Source organism: Nipponia nippon, unplaced genomic scaffold, assembly GCF_047370975.1.
Source record: "Nipponia nippon isolate SJK-2023a ecotype South Korea unplaced genomic scaffold, ASM4737097v1 scaffold_1, whole genome shotgun sequence".
Taxonomy (NCBI): domain Eukaryota; kingdom Metazoa; phylum Chordata; class Aves; order Pelecaniformes; family Threskiornithidae; genus Nipponia; species Nipponia nippon.
Window position 1 is genome coordinate 89,802,353 of NW_028262290.1, and position 17,723 is coordinate 89,820,075.

Sequence of the window (17,723 nt, forward strand, 5' to 3'; positions counted from 1 at the left end):
ACTAACATAGGTATTCGCTACTCCACCAACCTCCAAAATTTGAGAGCCTGTACAAACCCTGGGCAGCATACAGAACAACTCCAGAAATCTCCAGCCTTTAGTGCAGAAGAAAGAGTAATAATTAAGTTATTGATAAAATTTGCCATGCTCTGCTCCATATAAAGCCTCTTAACTGGGACTTAGGACAACAGGGCAATGACTGGACACTCTAACACAGTCACCAGCATGTAGCCTGCAACCCTCTTGAAATGACCTGGGAGATGTGCTGAGCCCCCTCGATGCCCCAGCACATTCAGAGTCACAGGGGCAAGAGCAGAACAACCCTGGGCTTACACCAGGGCTGGGGGACATCTGGCAGTGCCTCATCCTAGCTGATACGTACCACTGTGCACTCAGGTCATCCCTGCCTCAGCTACCCCTCAGGCCCCTGGGAACATCAGCTACACTGGATGTTAGAGGTATCAAGATTTGGATCTTGCCAAGGAAATCTACTGTTCTGTCAGGGTGGATTTCCAGCTTCAGAAGCAAAAAGAGTCAAGATTAACTCCTTGGTGGTCTACATCTCCTATGGAGGGGCAAAGATTAAAGATGTAGGGAAGGTAAGTTGTGCCCACTGGCAGAAACTCATCTAAAAGGGGAATAAAGGAGAGGGAACCCTTCGCTGCAGCTTGAGTGATGAGGTTTTTATTTTGCCCTTTGCTGTGTTTTGTGGGGGGTCTTTGCCAACTAAATGGAATAGCCCACCCCCAATTTGGTTATCACTGCAAAAACAAATTTCTGCATCTTCATCTGCTTTTGCTTTTTGAAATTTTACCATTACTCTTTGGCATTTGCTCGACCTTAACCAAGACATGGCCTGGATGACTCTGGGAACAGAACTGGAAACATTCAGAAAGTTTTTATGTTAGGTAGTTCTCAAGATGTCTGCACATCAAGATGGTTGTCTCCCTGGAAACATTAATCTTAGACCTAGTGTTTGCTCTGAGACTTTCATAGCAGTTATACATGATCTTTTCAACACGTAATGATATTCTTTGTTCATTGTAATTAGATAACTGACTTGGACTAATTAGGCTGGAACAGCAGCAGCATATTACAATGAAGTGCAAGTTTGAGAATGTTGTGGGATTTCTCTTACAATTAGAATTTAAATTACTGTTTAAAATGACACTTCATTTCCATTTTTATTCTTAAATCCATCAGCACTGATTTTCTTCTACGTGAAGAAATGGAATAAAACTGACATTTTTCAGCACTGCAGTAGAAGATGCTTTTTTCTCTTCTCTGAGACATTGACACAGGAGTCACTTAAAATGGGCCTGTTTGCAATACAAGCCTTTTTTTTTTTCAAGTTTGAAGAAGGAAAGCCTTTTAAAACTGCCTTTATCCACTACTGCTTTGAAACACAGAATAGCTAGTGTTGCTCGAATATGATATTTATGTTTTAAAATGTAGTATTTGGTGCAGCCTTATGAACTGGAGATAGGCAATGATTGCATTTGCATCTGTGCACAGATGGAGGATTGGGTAACTCTGATGCAAAGCCACAGAGCCATCCAGAAATAGGCAATAATTTCGTGGACACACAAACTACAAATGTCACCTACTTCATCCCTATTACCGTCTTCATGTGCAAGAGGACAAATTTTTAAAAATATATTTCTTGAGGCTAGATCTTATTTTATGGATGCACACATGCCTCTGGAATCACTGAAGTGAAACTGAATTTTACAATTTTCTGTTGTTTTCAAACAACAGAAAAAAAAACAGCATATGGAGACATTCCACTCCCTTCTGGGCTAGACACAGCCATCAGATTTCTGCCTGAAGAAAAAGAGGTCTATTAAAACCCCAGAAAGGCTGGAATCTCAGTCTATGTAGGAGCTCAGCACATTTAGTTAACATTCACCTTTTGCTTGAGGAAAATGAAGGCCCTAGAAGGAGTCAAAAGTCACCCCAAGGGTGAACAAACATCTAGGGCTCTGCTAGTTTAACCATGCTGTAACAGGCAGTGATCCTAGTGAGACTTGCAAGCAATAGGCTTTGAATTAGCTATTATTAGTCAGATGAGTTGTCTTAGGGTTGGAAGGAAGGATGTCCAGAAAGAAACTCTAGAAGAAGATCAGACAGCAAGCCAAGTCTCATCCAGTCCCTGCATTAGAGACTGCACTGGAGACAGTTCTCTGTCTTTTAAAAACCTCAGAACTCACTCGCATCCCACACTGGGATGAAACGAAGACTTTTCAACTTTGTGCAGCTTAGCAATAGCTTCATCACTCACCACTATCGTTTGTGCAGACACTTTCTATGTCACCCAAAAGTGATGTTTGGAAAAGTAAATCATCTTGCTTTGTGGTTCTCTGCAGCTCAGAGCATCTAAGCAGCTAATCATCCTCTCATGACCCTCCAGTTCCTGGAGCCCCATGAGCTGCAATTGTTTCCTGAACTGAGGAATCCTTCCTGACCGTGGAGATATTTGTTATGGTCACTAGGTGGAGCAATAAATGCATAATTTGAAAGCTGCTTGGAGGGCTGGAAGTAAGGTGTAAGAAACCTGGAACCTTTGCAAGTTCATCCCCTGACTAAACTGTGATCATGAAAAAGCAAGGGGATAATTCCCTCCTGAGTATTCAAGGATTTTCTATTATATTGAAAGCTCAGCGCTGCTTTTTACCGTTTTAATAGCTGATGCATCTCCAAAAAAACTTGCAGAGAAATAGGATAGTTCCAAGTAAAATAAGAAAATATGAAGGATGCACTGGCAAAGTATCTTAAGGTACCCAATTTTTAAGGAAAAAAACCCTTCCTAATCTTATGAATATGTTTTTTTTAGTAACAGTTTTGACCCAAGCATGGTATAGATATTTTCCCTGCAAAGGTACAGGGCCTACTGTAATGCGCTGGATAAAAGTCTTAAGACTGTAAATACTGCCGTTACAATATATGCGTGTCTTTCTTCAATAAAATTCCCATTTGTTTCTTACATACTCATTTGTCTGTCTTTAGTTATGTCTGGATGTTTCTTTGTTAAAATCACTGGTAGCGTATCTCAACAAGAGCACACTGTGTGAGTCAGCACAGACAGGACGCAAGAACAACCACAAAAACACAGATGAAATGCAAAGAGTAGATTTATTTTCATTACCTTGCCAATCGAGGGATCCCCAAAGCAGCACCCAGGCAGAGGCACACAAACGGGGACACAGGCACCGCTGAGCTCAATCCATGCTAGAGAATTGCTGACCCTGCTGTTTTGCTGTTAGATCTCTAAAAATTCCCTTAACCCTTTCAGGGTGTAAGTACATGTGATCTGCACTCCCTCATCTGCTTGTTCCTGCTTCCCCCTCATTTGTACGAGGGGTCGTGCTTCCACCACCTCCCTGCCTTCTAAATCTGACTCAAATTCAACCTTGGAGTCCGAGGATTCACTCCAGATATTTCTAACCCATTCCTCAGGATCCCACGAAGGTTTTGTGGCGAGAGCACAAACTCGGGAAATCAAAACCTTACTTTTTCCATATCTGTCCCTTCATTTATTAGCAATACGTGCTACCAGCCACTCTACAGTACCTTGCAGCCCATGGCACCGTTCTGCTTGAGTAGTAATGACTTCTTGCATGATCGCCTTTGCATCTTATAGTCCCGACTCCCCTTTCCAACTCTCATTTTACTCCGTAATGCTACAACTTCACGAACAAGAGCTCTAGGACCGGTAACTAATAACCATCCCAATCTCCCCACTAACTTGTGAGAAGACTCCGATGCCGCTTTCCATGGCAATCTGTGCATAGCCATTTCAGTTGTCTGGGGGGTAACCACCGCCCCACCATCTATTTCAGGCCATGCTTCCAGCGGAGCCAATGTAGCCAGGAAAGTGGCCATGGGGGTCCGGCACTCCCTACTGGGCCATCCCAGAATACTGGGAGTCACCTCCTGAGTCCCCGACTTTTTTGCTAGCCATGGCATAGCTGTTCCTGGATCCTGCAACTACACCAAATGTGCGAGTCAGCACAGACAGGACTCAGGAACAACCACAAAACCACGGACAAAATGCAAAGAGCAGATTTATTTTCGTTACCTCGCCAGTCGGGGGATCCTCAAAGCAGCACCCGGGCAGAGGCACACAAGCATGGACCGAGCTCAGTGGTGCCTCTGTCCCCCCTTGTGTGCCTCTGCCCAGGTGCTGCTTGGAGGATCCCCCGATTGGTGAGGTAATGAAAATAAATTTACTCTTTGCATTTCTTCTGTGGTTTTGTGTTTGTTCCTGCATCCTGACTGTGCTGACTCACACACACACATTCACTATGGTTCTGCAGAATTAAAGTAAAATCATGAATTGTCTATGCGTTAGCCAAGTTATTTGTGCCTTTTAGGCGCAGTTTTTGTTTATGAATGTCAAATTGGTATCATCTAACATCTATGACTAACACAAATTGTGCAATATGTTCCAGAAAATGCCAGTCTTACATAATTACAAAGACATTAATTTCTACATTAAGAGGACATTTGCAAAGTTATTTTCTACTTTGGCAAAAAGTAATCAAACAAAACCAGAAACAGATATCTCTGTTTCTTGCTTCTGCTGGATATGGCTTATTTATTGACCACGTGTACAAATCCTCCATTACTTGCATCTGCCTCAATTTCCTCTCAGCTTGTTTCAATATCTATTATGCAGAGCAAGACAATGAAATTGTAATGATAACACCTCTAATCAGTGCTGTAAGGATGGGACATTGTTGTGGTTTAACCCCAGCCAGCAACTAAGCACCACCCAGCCGCTCGCTCACTCCCCCCCTGGTGGGATGGGGGAGAGAATCCGAAGAGCAAAAGTGAGAAAACTCGTGGGTTGAGATAAAGACAGTTTAATAGGCAAAGCAAAAGCCACACACGCAAGCGAAGCAAAGCAAGGAATTCATTCACTACTTCCCATGGGCAGGCAGGTGTTCAGCCATCTCCAGGAAAGCAGGGCTCCATCATGCGTAACCGTTACTTGGGAAGACATACGCCATCACTCTGAACGTTCCCCCCTTCCTTCTTCTTCCCCCAGCTTTGTATGCTGAGCATGACGTCATATGGTATGGCATAGCCCTTTGGCCAGTCTGGGTCAGCCCCCCTGGCTGTGCCCCCTCCCAGCTTCTTGTGCACCCAGCAGAGCATGGGAAGCTGAAAAGTCCTCGACTACTGTAAGCACTACACAACAACAACCAAAACATCAGTGTGTTATCAACATTATTCTCATCCTAAATCCAAAACATGGCACTATACCAGCTACTAAGAAGAAAATTAACTCTATCCCAGCTGAAATGAGGACAGACATGAAGGCCCATTAGAAATAAACTCACTTGGGGATATCGGCATAGCAGTGCCATATAAGACAGCAGCTCCACATTGTCTCTTGTAGCTAGATACCCTTGCCAGCCCTGCTGCTCCCTTTGGTACCACTGAGGAGTGAGGATGCTCACTTTGGAGGGCATTTACAGATATTCCTCAGCAGCAAAGGTACGCAGAGATAGCTCTATCTTAATTGTGGTTCAGCTTCCAAGATGGACCATCAGCCTGAGCATTTTGGTACAAACAGTAAAACTATCACGCATTTGTGTGCAATACAAAATAGGGTCTTAAACCAGATATACTGAGCAGCGACTGGCTTCCCTGTGCATCACTAGCTCTCCACGCCAGCCACACTGCAGTTTTCCCTGCTTGTCACTGTGGAATGAAATGAGCTTTTTCATGAAAAATGGACAGGAGATGAGTCAGATGGCTGAGGTTGCCGTGCCCTCTGTTACTATTTCTTCCCCTCATTGTAGGCTTTCTGTCTCTGTCCCTGGCAGCTCTGTCCTTCCCCTGATGACTGCACTGTGAGTCGATCTCCCTAGCCACAGACAGAGTTGGACTGTGAGGGTCGAAGAGTCAACTGCATGAATATTTTCCTTCTGCTGCTGCTATTGAGGAAGAAAATCACTCTCCAGCAAGGTCAGTCTTGGGGAAGAGACCCATTTCTAGGAGACCCAGGGTAACGGTCCTGCCTCCTTATGCCTCCAGTGGGCAGCACCTGGAAGGGCCGGTCCTGGCCTGCCTGATGGCCCCTGCTGGCCCCATCAGTGCCACAAATCCTTTGCATGCCCCATCCACTCTCAGGAGGGAAGATGAGAGGAAAGACATCAGTTTTCTGCCTTCAGCTTTCAGTGTCTCTTGCAGGAGGAACTCCTCTGTCCCCACACCAGAGGTGCAGTTCCCACACCCCAATGCAGATTGGAAGTCAGGGCCCCAGCAAACCCAGTTCCAGCTCCTGCCTTGGCACAGACCTCCTCCCTCACCCTCATCAGCTTCAGCCGCAGACACATCTCAGAAGAGAGGCAGTCTGGCTAGGTCCACAATGACCACAGGGGAGTTCCATAACACCCCCACAAAGGCAGATTAATTCCTTACCTTTCTTTCAGTCTGTGGGTCCCTGGCTGCCCTGCTTCTCTGTCACAAGCACAGCTCATGAAGGTGCTGGATCCCTTCACTGGTGCTCACCTCCCTGCAGCCTTACAAGGACTCCCAACTCCCTCCTCTCTCAGATAAGGGAACTCTCTTCTGCAAGGAAAAGCTGCTGCTCACTGTATCCCCAAACATTCAAGAAATGGCTCCGGTCTGAATTTTCGTCTGTTTCTGTTTTGTGGTTGTTTTTTTTTTTTTTACAGTTTAATTGCAATTCACTTTGGGCATACATCATTTCAAATAAGGATATTTAGCCCTCTCAAGGAAGGAGACGCCTCACTGGAGAGAGACAAATCATTCCAGCCCTCCCTCGCTAAATGCTAGTTACATATTTTCATCAGTTTTCATAAATGTCCTGATGGTTTTGCACATCTTCTACCACAGGGGACTGCATTGTCTGGTAGGGAGCTTTCTTATGGGATTCCTTACCTTTAGCAGAATCGTTAGCATATAATTTTACTCAAGGCCCTTGGCAAAACAAAGAAAAATAATATTACATTTGCGTTTGTCTTTCACTACACAATAAGGTCCGTAATGTGCAAACTTAGGGCTAGACCTCCTAAAACAGGTCTAACACATGTCCATGCCTCACCTGCCCTAAGTGATATTAAATCTTAGATTTATTCAATGTACAGTGTCAGTCAGTCCAGAAACATCTCACAGCGGTGTTGTTAATACGAAGCTGAGATAATGCGCTGAATCTCACTGTACTGTGTTCCGTTCTGATGTTTATGTCCTTTGTACTCTGCTTGCTACCCAGCATCTCTTCCAGCCATTCTTGTTATTGCCATAAACTTGTTTTGGAAAACATGAATCGAATAAGACTCCAAGGTGTATGAAAGCCTTCTGGAACGCTCTGCCCTGCACAAGGTGGCCCTTCCCTGCTGCTTGATTTCGCTCAGCTCTGAAAGCTAATGTCCAAGCTAACTCAAATACCTGACTTCAGTGCATCAAAGCCTGCCTTGGGACTTTCTTCTCTTTACTTCAGCTTTATTTATTTTTTCACTTAAAGGTAGTACAGGTCACCAGCTACCCAATTCCCATTAACACTGAATTTCTGCTATCATCTGTGTAATTCCAATTGCCCAAACTTGAATGGCCCCTTCTTCCAGGCAGCCCACTGCTTCTCTGAGTCCCTCCCTACCTTGGCTCTAGGCTAGTCATTAAACTGGGAGGTGGCTGGGCCTCCTTAATCAGCACACAGGGCTAATTCTTCTCAAAAAGCAACTCTGATGTGATAAATCTCAGTCCTTCCTCACACCTTGAACACTGAAAAAGACAGACAACTCTTCTTTTTTTTTTTTTTTTTTTTTTTTAAGTGTGGCATTTTGTAAATTCCTGTAACTAAAACCAGGTCTTGGATGGATTCTGTTTCCATGCCTCTAAGTGCTATTTTATTTCAAGTAAATAGGGGACTGCTCACAGCTAGCTCATTAAAGTTCCTGAGAAGTGCAAATCAAAAGCTGATGCATTAGTGACTTCCATTTCCCAGACAGTCCAAAAGTTTCAGTGCAGGCAACAACATAATGTCAGACAGAAATACTTCACTAATAGGATTTTTTGTTTCCTTGTTTATAAATTGCAAGAACAGAAATATGTTTATAAAATATATATGATATACCACAGTTTCTATAGGGTGCTTGGCAGCAAAAAACCCAAATTGCTCGGTTCTTCAGTCCCTAGGAAAGAGATGCTGTTCTTGGAGGTTTCACAGAATATAATCTGCGGATTAAAATTCCTGCCTTTTGTGAGGTTATGGATACTGCTTCTTCTTTTCTAACAAGTCACTTCCTGTATCATTAGGCAGTGCAGAAGAATAGAAGTAGTTCCCTTTTTTTCCTTTGTTTCTCAGATTTCAAGGAGGCAATCAATCCCAGCAACAAAACCTCTGCTCCTTCCCCTCCCACCTGCTCATCCTTTTTCTTAATCTACTTCCTTTCCCTTGGTTCTCTCCTCTTTGCCTCTTCTGCTTGCTGACTCTGGGCAACAGTCATTCATGCCTCGCACACTCTGAAAAACACCTTTCTTATTAATTTTCCTTTGTATTAATTACACAGCTTCTTTCATTCAATTCAGGCAAGAGGAGAACGGAAAGCTACTCTTACTGCCTCAGACTTTCAGGCTCTTTATTTTGCCCTTCCTGGTCCTGGGTTCTGTGTTACAGCAGGAGATGCAGGTGTGCTGGAGCTGTGAGCTGTGTCCAACACAGAGCCTTAAAAACACGTAAGGCACAAGACACCTCTAAGCCCTGAATGCCGTAGTATTAAATATCCTACTTTAGCCAGCTCTAATGCCATAGTATTACATATCCTACTTTAAGTCACAACCCTGTGCGCGATGCAGAGTAAGTAACACTAAAACCATCAAACTAGAGATCTGACTAAAGAGAGGGTAGCTAGTTATACTGTCGTGCTGCTTAAGCCCTTTGCCAAAATGTCCTCATAATTAGGTCCAACAGCTGAAAAGGAGGACTGGTCAGTGAACAAAATGCCTGGGACTGACCCCATGGAGAAGAAACACTTCTAAAGCACTAAAAGCTGTTGGGCACAACTTCTCACTAATGTGTTTATTTTTGGTGCTGCTTGTGATTCTTCAGGTTTCTGAGGAAACCCTGGTATGTACCTGACACAGGTCAATAACCTTTTAAAAAGTGACTGGAAACAGAAGAGAGACTGCTCACTTAAAGGTATTTTTAGGAGAAATTTCCAAATATAAATATGCTGTATTACCCCTTCTTTTGTGTCTTATGTCCTTCCCTACCCTGTCAAAGATATTCCCTCAATTTCCATTTCTCCCTTTTGTATTTTGATGTCTAATTTTTGATGCCTAATTTTATAACTCATAGTTGGTAAATGTTGGTTAGGCCATTAAAAAAAAAAATCCACCTCCCTTATTATTCACTGGCAATAGTGAAACTTCAGCATTTTTATCTGTAATTTTACTAGTTTGTAAAAATTTTTCGTACTGAGTTGGTCAAAACTGCTTATGTTTTTAATGTGTTTGCTTCAATGTGGAGTCTTTGAAATACTTTTTAAAGTAAGATTAAGGAAATGTACGAATAAAAATAATTTCATCTGAAAATTGAAAAGTTTTAATTGAAATAATATCGAAATGTTCCAACTTATGTCTTTCAGAAGAAAAATACATTTTTCTGATACAAAAAAAAAATACTAACAGTAGCTAAGAACAAGAAAAATCGTGTCAACCAGGACGCTAAAATACTGTCTAATACTTAACAGTTGTGGGGTGGAGATTAATTGTACTTAATTTCTTCTGTATTTTTCTTCCAGAAGCAGTCCTTGTCATATTTTATGTCACATTATCTAATGTGAAAGAAAAAAAAAAATTTAAAAAAACCCACCACAGTTGTCTGCAAGTCATAGCAGCTTCCGAGTCTGCTTCTAAGACCTCCCTTTTAGTGACGTCCATAGTTCCACAGGAGCAATCAATAAAATTGATGAAAGGGCTTTAACAGCTAGATTATTTATTGTAAATACTTTATTTACTACATTTACCTTTCTTCCCTGTTAGTAAAAAGCATGACCTACTTCTGGATTTTACAAATTGGTTTGCTATGTGCAATTGTTTGCTTTTTTGCATGAATGAAAGATAGCTTTCCAGAATGTTTATTTTTTGCACTAAAGAGTTTATTTATTCCTGATAATATTTATGGTTTTTTTTCTGAAAACTTTCTTCCACTGTCTGTGCCCATTTCTTAGCTTTGATAATTTTCAAATCAGGCCAGTACTTATTTGTTCCTAACAGAAAGTTATTTTGTCATGTAAATATGACCATCCTATGTTCAGCTTCTTACCTAGGTATAAAAAGAAAGCGATCATTGTATTGATCACACTTTGCAACATGGCATCTTAAGAATCACCTAAGACAAGTTAATACATGATTTAACTTGTAAATATAGGGCAGGTCTGAATAGTATATGTCATAAATGGCTTTAAAGATTTACCCGTAGAAAGCGTTACATAGGGTTAAAAACAGCTTGTTGGTCTCTGGTCTTAGAAGAACCTGTTACATTATACAGTGTATAGCATTTCATCTTTTATTAAAACTTATTTTAGACATACATCAATCTTAATCAATGTACACTTTCTTCAACCTTCTCAATCACAGTGAATGTTCCACTGAATAAAGGAGAAAAGGAAGAAGAAAATGTTATTCCATCATTTGTCACATTTATTACTGCAGAGTTTTTATCTCCCCGATTCTCTGTGTATTTCTGATTGACCAGTGAAAACACAGGAACTAGTAAGTTGTTATTGACATTACCTTTGACATTATCTCAAATATGTTTATTCTCTGAGAGTTCTCCCTGTGTCCAGCAGGATTAATACTGTGGCTATGTTTTTATTATATAGTTTTGATTTTCAGAATTATATCCTTCCTAAGGATGGAATATCATTAGATATGAGCCATCTGCTGGTAAAGGTCAAGTTGTATATATCGTTTTCAAACAATGATAGCTAGAGAGAGGAAAAAATTTTTTCTTTCCTTTAAAAATAGGAATGTAACATACAAGGAAAATAATGTATTGTTTGTATTTGCCACATTTGGAAAATTGATCTTCCAGTTGCAAAACATAAACCCAAGAAGAAATTTATGGACAAAACAATTTTCTATTTTTATTTCCAGAAACAGAAATCATATATGGTCACACACACAAGTATCATGGGTATTTGATAGGACAGAAAAATATTCCCAGCTATGGTTTAGAAGGTTTAATTACTTCATAAGCTGAGGAGGCTTTCAGGACAACAAAGGATGCTGGTGATGATTCTCCAGTTCTGGAAGGAAGGGACTGTGACAGACCTACTAATCTGCACTCTGTAATAAGCTATCAAGCAAAAGGACCTGAATTAACACTTTAAGCCCTATCCATTCTGTGGATGGAGGACAGAGAAACAACTTGGTCTGGAGGACAGCCACAGAAGTTCTCAAAAATCTGTAGCCTCCTAAAGAAATGAGACATCTGTCACCACAGTGTGGAAGTGTGACTGTTGTCATCCATCTTCCCTTTCCCACAAATAAGTGCCAATTCTGTTGATCTGCTTCAGGCAAACTCTGCAGATGATTAGTGTCTCAGACTTGTCAGCCTCACCCTGCCATAAGCTCTGTATAAAGAGTAAACCAGGAACTGGGAAGAGACATTACAAGTGCTCCCAGTGAGGCAGCAGCATGAGCCGACTCTTTATTAGACACTAGAGAGTACACAGACACACACATGCACGCGTGCACAGGCTCTCACACACACACGCACACATGTGCACAACCCTTCTGGACCTCCCAGTGGTGGAGAGAAGTCCGGTAGCTGCTCATTCTCTTTGACACAATGGCATCACGCAGAAGACACAACTGTGCAAGGAAAGAAGCCTCCTTAATTCTGGTTGAGCTGAGTCTGCTTGATTTTCACCCAGCCTGCTATGGTCTGGGCTAAAGCTGTCTATCCCAGGGGTCACCTCTTGTGCATCTAGGGTCAAACACAGTGAGCGTGGACACAACCATCTGAAACAGTGCATCAGTCAGAGGTGAAGAGGAAACTCATGGATCAGCAAACCAGAAGTTTGTTGGGAGCAGACAGCTCCAGAACATCTGCAGCAGGAAAACAGTTAAAACTAAGGCCAGTAACTCAGAGTACAATAGATACAGCTGTTCGCTGCACCACAGTTTGCCCAAGATAAGAAACTCTTGCGCAACACTGAGCCTGGCAGAAAGAAGTACTTTGACTCTGATGACACTTACCTTGAATATACTTTTACTAGTTTTGGAGGTTTTTCTAACAGTGGGACAGGGGGTTGCTAGAAGGAAATGTGGGCTCTTGCACAGTGTTTTCCAGGTAATCTGAAACTGATGAGTTTCACGTTGCTGGAGATTGAGTAGAAATCTACAGTCCTGACAGTCCAAGGAGAATCACAAAAGTATGCATCTTGGGCAGTAGCAACAGCAGCATCAAAGACAAAAACATCTGAATCAGCCCTTTACTGCAGACAATAGTTATTCCCTTTTCTGTGGGTTAAAGGAAGGTTATAACAATTTTGACCCTTTTGAAAGTTGAGCCCTTTTGATACTTTAGAAGGCTTTTTTATTGGAAAATAAAACAGCTGCTAAAGTTTGTCTCAACACCTCTTCTTGCAAAGTGAAACCTGAGACCTCAAGACATTTAAGAGCTGGACATTACCTCCTATAAAAATTAAGTAATCAGTAGTATATGTGTACAGCAAATTTCATTCCTACTAGTCTGCTAGTGTGCTAACTGCACAGTGAGACACAAGACTTGGGAAATAATCACAAAAATTACATAATTTTTTTTTTTTTTTTAATTTTTCTCCTGAAGTATTTAATTGCTGTAGTAGCTTATCTTAGGCCTTTACTGACAGGTTTTCCACTTTCAGTCACCTGGAAGGTTCTAGATCTGTAAATAAAAATACTTGCATTGGTCTCATATAGTCATATACTATAGTGGGAAAATGAAAGGCTTTCGTGGGTAGCTTAACACTTCATTTACTTCTACTTGCAGTGCTCAATGTGCCTTTTAGAGATGTCTAAGTACTTGGTAATTCTGATCTTTAAATTACCTGCTGTAAGGGCAACAGCTGCTTCACCCAGAGAGTATGAGACCCTCAGGCTTTTTCCAGTTTTCCCCAACTCAGTGTAACTCATTATAGCTCTCTTTTTAGATTTTTACACTTCATCAAATGTGATTATACTTCAATTTTAACATTCCTCAGATATAAAGGAGATAGATAGAAAGCATGTTAAGAATGGTGACAGACCTTTAAAAGGAGATGCCACAAGCTCTACTTCTGGGGAAATCATATAACTGAGAAGCCAGGGAGTTCAGAGGGTGAATCGGTAGCTGTAATGAGGCAGAAGTGGTGTTTAGTGGCTGTAGCAGATGGCAGCTGGTGAAGAGGATGTGTGATACGGTGAGAAGGGAAAAGCAGAGGAGGGTGAAAAAGCTGGGGGGGGGGGGGGGGCCTGAAGAGCTGCTTGAAAGTTAGGCTGTGTTGGAAAGTGGTCTGTGATGTGCATATTTATAACGAGTAGGGACTGGGGACCACTGCGTTTATTCTCGTTAATCAACTAGTGGATGGGAGAAGACTGTTGAAACTAGAGAGAATAACTGGAGGGTGAGTTTGGGAAGCATGCCTGGGGTTGTGTGTGCATGGGGAACAGTGTTTCCTGGAAACTTGGATCTTTCAAAACATTGGTGGTGTTGAGTGAGACAGTTAGCCTTCTGCTCATGAAAGAAAACCACTCTATTGATTAAATTAGCTGCCCCAGTCCCAGCTCTTTGCTGGATTATACAGGTGAAATAGGAAGGGCTGCCAAAATAACCTCGAGCAGTGTGTACTGTTTAGTCTCGGTAGCCTTGGGTAAACAGCATTGGTTCACCAAATGCATTTAGGCTGATATCTCATTTCTTGAGGTGCCCCTATAATGAAAAGGTCACTCAGGGATTTCTCTTATTGTTGAGGATGGGAGCTGTGTAATATTGTAATGTATGTAGCCAGGGCTGCATGCATTATATCCCCCTTTTTCCCTCAGAATGAGAAAGCATGAAATAAAATGGCAGTAACTTTCACTTTTTTAAAAACATGTTGGATTTGTAAGATAGTGGAATCCTGGAGATGAAGGAGAAATAACTAGAAATATTGGGAAACTAATTGCTATTAAAGAATACCACTTAATGTAGTGGTCAACTGAAAAAAAGAGAGAGGCTGGGCGATGAAGGGATTGAGAGCAGCCCTGAGGGGAAGGACTCGGGGGTACTGGTGGACGAAAAGCTGGACATGGGCTGGCAATGTGCTCTTGCAGCCCGGAAGGCCAACCATGTTCTGGGCTGCATCAAGGGAAGCATGGCCAGCAGGGCAAGGGAGGTGATTCTGCCCCTCTACTCTGCTCTGGTGAGACCCCACCTGGAGTACTGTGTCCAGCTCTGGGGTCCTCAGCACAGGAAGGACATGGACCTGTTGGAGTGGGTCAAGAGGAGGCCCACAAAAATGATCAGAGGGATGGAACACCTCCCCTATTAAGGACAGGCTGAGAGAGTTGGGGTTGTTCAGCCTGGAGAAGAGAAGGCGCCAGAGAAACCTTACTGTGACCTTTCAATACTTGAAGGGGGCTTATGAGAAAGATAGGGGCAGATATTTTAGTAGGGCTTGTTCCAATAGGACAAGGGGTAATGGTTTTAAACTAGAAGAGGGTAGATTCAGACTAGATATAATGAAGGAATTTTTTACGATGAGGGTGGTGAAACACTGGAACTGGTTGCCCAGAGAGATGGTAGATGCCCCATCCCTGGAAACATATAAGGTGAGGTTGGACGGGGCTCTGAGCAGCCTGATCTAGTTGAAGATGTCCCTGCTCATTTCAGGGGCAGTTGGACTAGATGACCTTTAAAGGTCCCTTCCAACCCAAACTGTTCTATGATTCTATTCTATGAGTGGAATTAACATGAGATTGTTCTGCAAAGGCTTTTTCATGTATTTGATAGTTAAGCCGCTGAATGATAGCCTTTGTCATCTACCACTAAATTCCTGATAAAAAGGCAAGTTGAGCTATTGTTTGCAAAATGTGTGCATTGAGACCTTGTCATTGAGATCTTCCTAATATTAACTGTATTTAAGTAAGGTTTTATTTCCTGTAATACTTCAGCATTGATGGTCATAAATTCTTCTGCTTGCTATTCATGTCCTTAGTCAATGGCATATACTCTTCACTGTTACTGCTCCCTATTAGTTAGGGGACCAGCCAGTATTCCTAAAGTAAGAGAACTCTTCAATAATGGAAAGCCTTGCATGCGAAATCTCCTGCTTTCTGATGAGGTAAAATGGTGCTTGATGGCTGTCTTCTCAGGCAGAAATGCTTTAGCGTATAGGTTACACTAGGATAGTACAGACTGGAAACCCAGTCTGACTCCAGCATCTCACTGCAGGAGCCTTGGATTCAGGAACAAAGACATCCCAAACACAGGACAAGAAGAATCAAGGTGTTTTGCTGGCCTCCAAAAGACTTGAGGGAGAACTGTAGATCCTCTAACCCAACATTTCTTGGGGGACTGGCTTACTTCTAGCCTAACTCTTTGATTGCTAGTGTTGACTTTCTTGGTTGCCAAAGCCAAAGCATTTTTGTGCATTGTCTTCAGAGGATCCACAGGATTGATTCAGATTTCAGTCTTGCTGCTCTTCTGAAATCATGCAATGACTAAAACAACATCTAGAGTCTGTTGTGGTTCTTGTAAGAGAATAATTCTTGCAAAAAAAGCAAGCAAATTTGATTCTGCTTCCTTCTGTAAAAAACAGTGGGAAAGGACGCTGTCCCTGCCTTCTTCCATCCCCCAGCACAACTGCTGCAACAGCGTGATGTTTTCATCTTGTATCTTTACTTGGTCACTTCAAAGTGGTGTCCTCCAACAACAACAAAAAAGTGCAGCTGGCATCATCATGGGTCCTATGTTTGGAAGTACCTTAGGCTTTGCAAAACTTCAACATTAACAAACTTCAAGTGTCTCTTGTATGAAGCCCAAAGAAGTACTGTCCTATAAGCAGGTATCCTTGATCTGTGAGCTCCTGACTGATGGTATTCCCTTTGTTAGGGGATGTACTCAGTGAGTCACTGAGAAGGATGTAGTGAATAAGTAGTGAGTAGTGATCATGAGCTGGATTTCATAATAAATACAAAGAAAGTTTTAATTAAAACAAAATTCACTTCACATTGATCTATGATGCATATTTTGTGTAATAAAGATGCCTATTGAAATAATATGTCAGTATAAGTTAAAATAACATTTTATTCTGATACTGCTACGTAAGTGCCCATAAGAGGAGGCATAAATATGATTCATTTTTTCACATAGTTACTGAATAATGTTTCCTCCTCATTTTGTACTTGGAATAGTAATTGTTTCTCTGACTAAACATAATTTCTTGCAGACTAACCTATAAATATTTGCCAGAAACGTGCTGAACTGTTCTAAGCTAAACACATTCACTTCTATGAAGGTAGACCTGACTATGCATGTACTGTCAAGTGGAAGTATATGCTGCTGCTGCCACTTTTTCTTTGTACGTGCATCCTGACTAGCTATTCAGAAAGTTGGTCTTCAGCTGGAAAAGAACCTTCCTTCAGACTACTTGTCTCTTTACTTGTGCTTCGTTCTCTTGCAACTCAGCCTTGACAGAGGACCCCAGCTAGACATGAAGATGACTGTTTCCTTGCATCTGATGCATAAGACCCTGAGCTTTTTTTAGGCTAAGCAAGCTCTGATGCTGCCTGGAACATCTTGATCCATGCTTTCTATTGACTGACCCCAGAAATGGGTCTTAGTCACTTTTCTGTCTCGTGTTTTGCAACCAAAAGTGCCTTATTGGGAGAAGTACTTCAGTTTTCACATGAGTAATTAAAAGGCTTAGGGAAGTACATTTTCAAGATGTCACAGGAGTTACAGGGAAGTGGTGATAACAAAATTGCTGAAGGAGAGGGTGATGTTCTACTCTGAATGAAGCTATCTACCTGGCATCTTTATTGCTTTTGAACAGAGGCGCTCAAATGAAAGGTCAGAGGGCCTGACTGCTTGAATATTCAGCCTGCAGACTTCATGAACCTGAAAGCAATCAGGTCCTAAGCCTTGTGAAGTGTTAATTGATTCAAGCTTCTATAGGAAGACATTAGCAATCCATCTTTGTAAAAGTTCAGACTTAGGAATTTGTCACTTTGCATAAGAAGAGCTCAACAGAAGTTACTGACTCCAGCCAGATCCTTCAGAAACAAATGATGAGTTAAAATTTCTCTTTTTTCTATTTACTAAGCCTTTAGGATTTGAGCCAGTCTTTTACATGAAAATGAGTATTTATTCTTCTGTGCCCTGAACACTGGGGTTTGGAAGGGCTCAGCCTGGAAAACTACAGGCTCCATAAAGGCTTACATTCTCTGCATAAAGTTTAAGGATCTAGGAATGCAAGCCAGGTTCTCTCCAGGTGCATTCCTGGCACAAGACATGCCCCCAAAGTAGTAAAAAAAGAATTACTGAATGGCTGAGGTTGGAAGGGACCTCTGGAGGTCACCTGGTCTGACCCCCTTGCTCAAGCAGGGCCAACTAGAGCCAGTTGCCCAGGACCATGTCCAGATGGCTTTTGAATCTCTCCAAGGATGGAGACTCCAACACCCGTCTGGGCAACCTGTGCAGTGGTTGGTCACCCTCACAGTAAAAATGTGTTTCCTAG

General features: G+C 42.0%; 1 long non-coding RNA gene across 2 annotated transcripts in view; it reads left to right on the plus strand.

Moving 5' to 3' along the window:
- The first annotated feature begins 13,509 nt into the window (after positions 1 to 13,509).
- Positions 13,510 to 17,723, plus strand: part of LOC148057463 (uncharacterized) — a 67,040-nt gene continuing 62,826 nt past the window's right edge. The window contains exon 1 of one of the 2 annotated variants that reach the window (XR_015700069.1): positions 13,510 to 13,628. This is a non-coding gene — a long non-coding RNA (uncharacterized LOC148057463). The remainder of the gene's footprint in view (positions 13,629 to 17,723) is intronic. The other variant, XR_015700072.1, reaches the window with a different exon arrangement.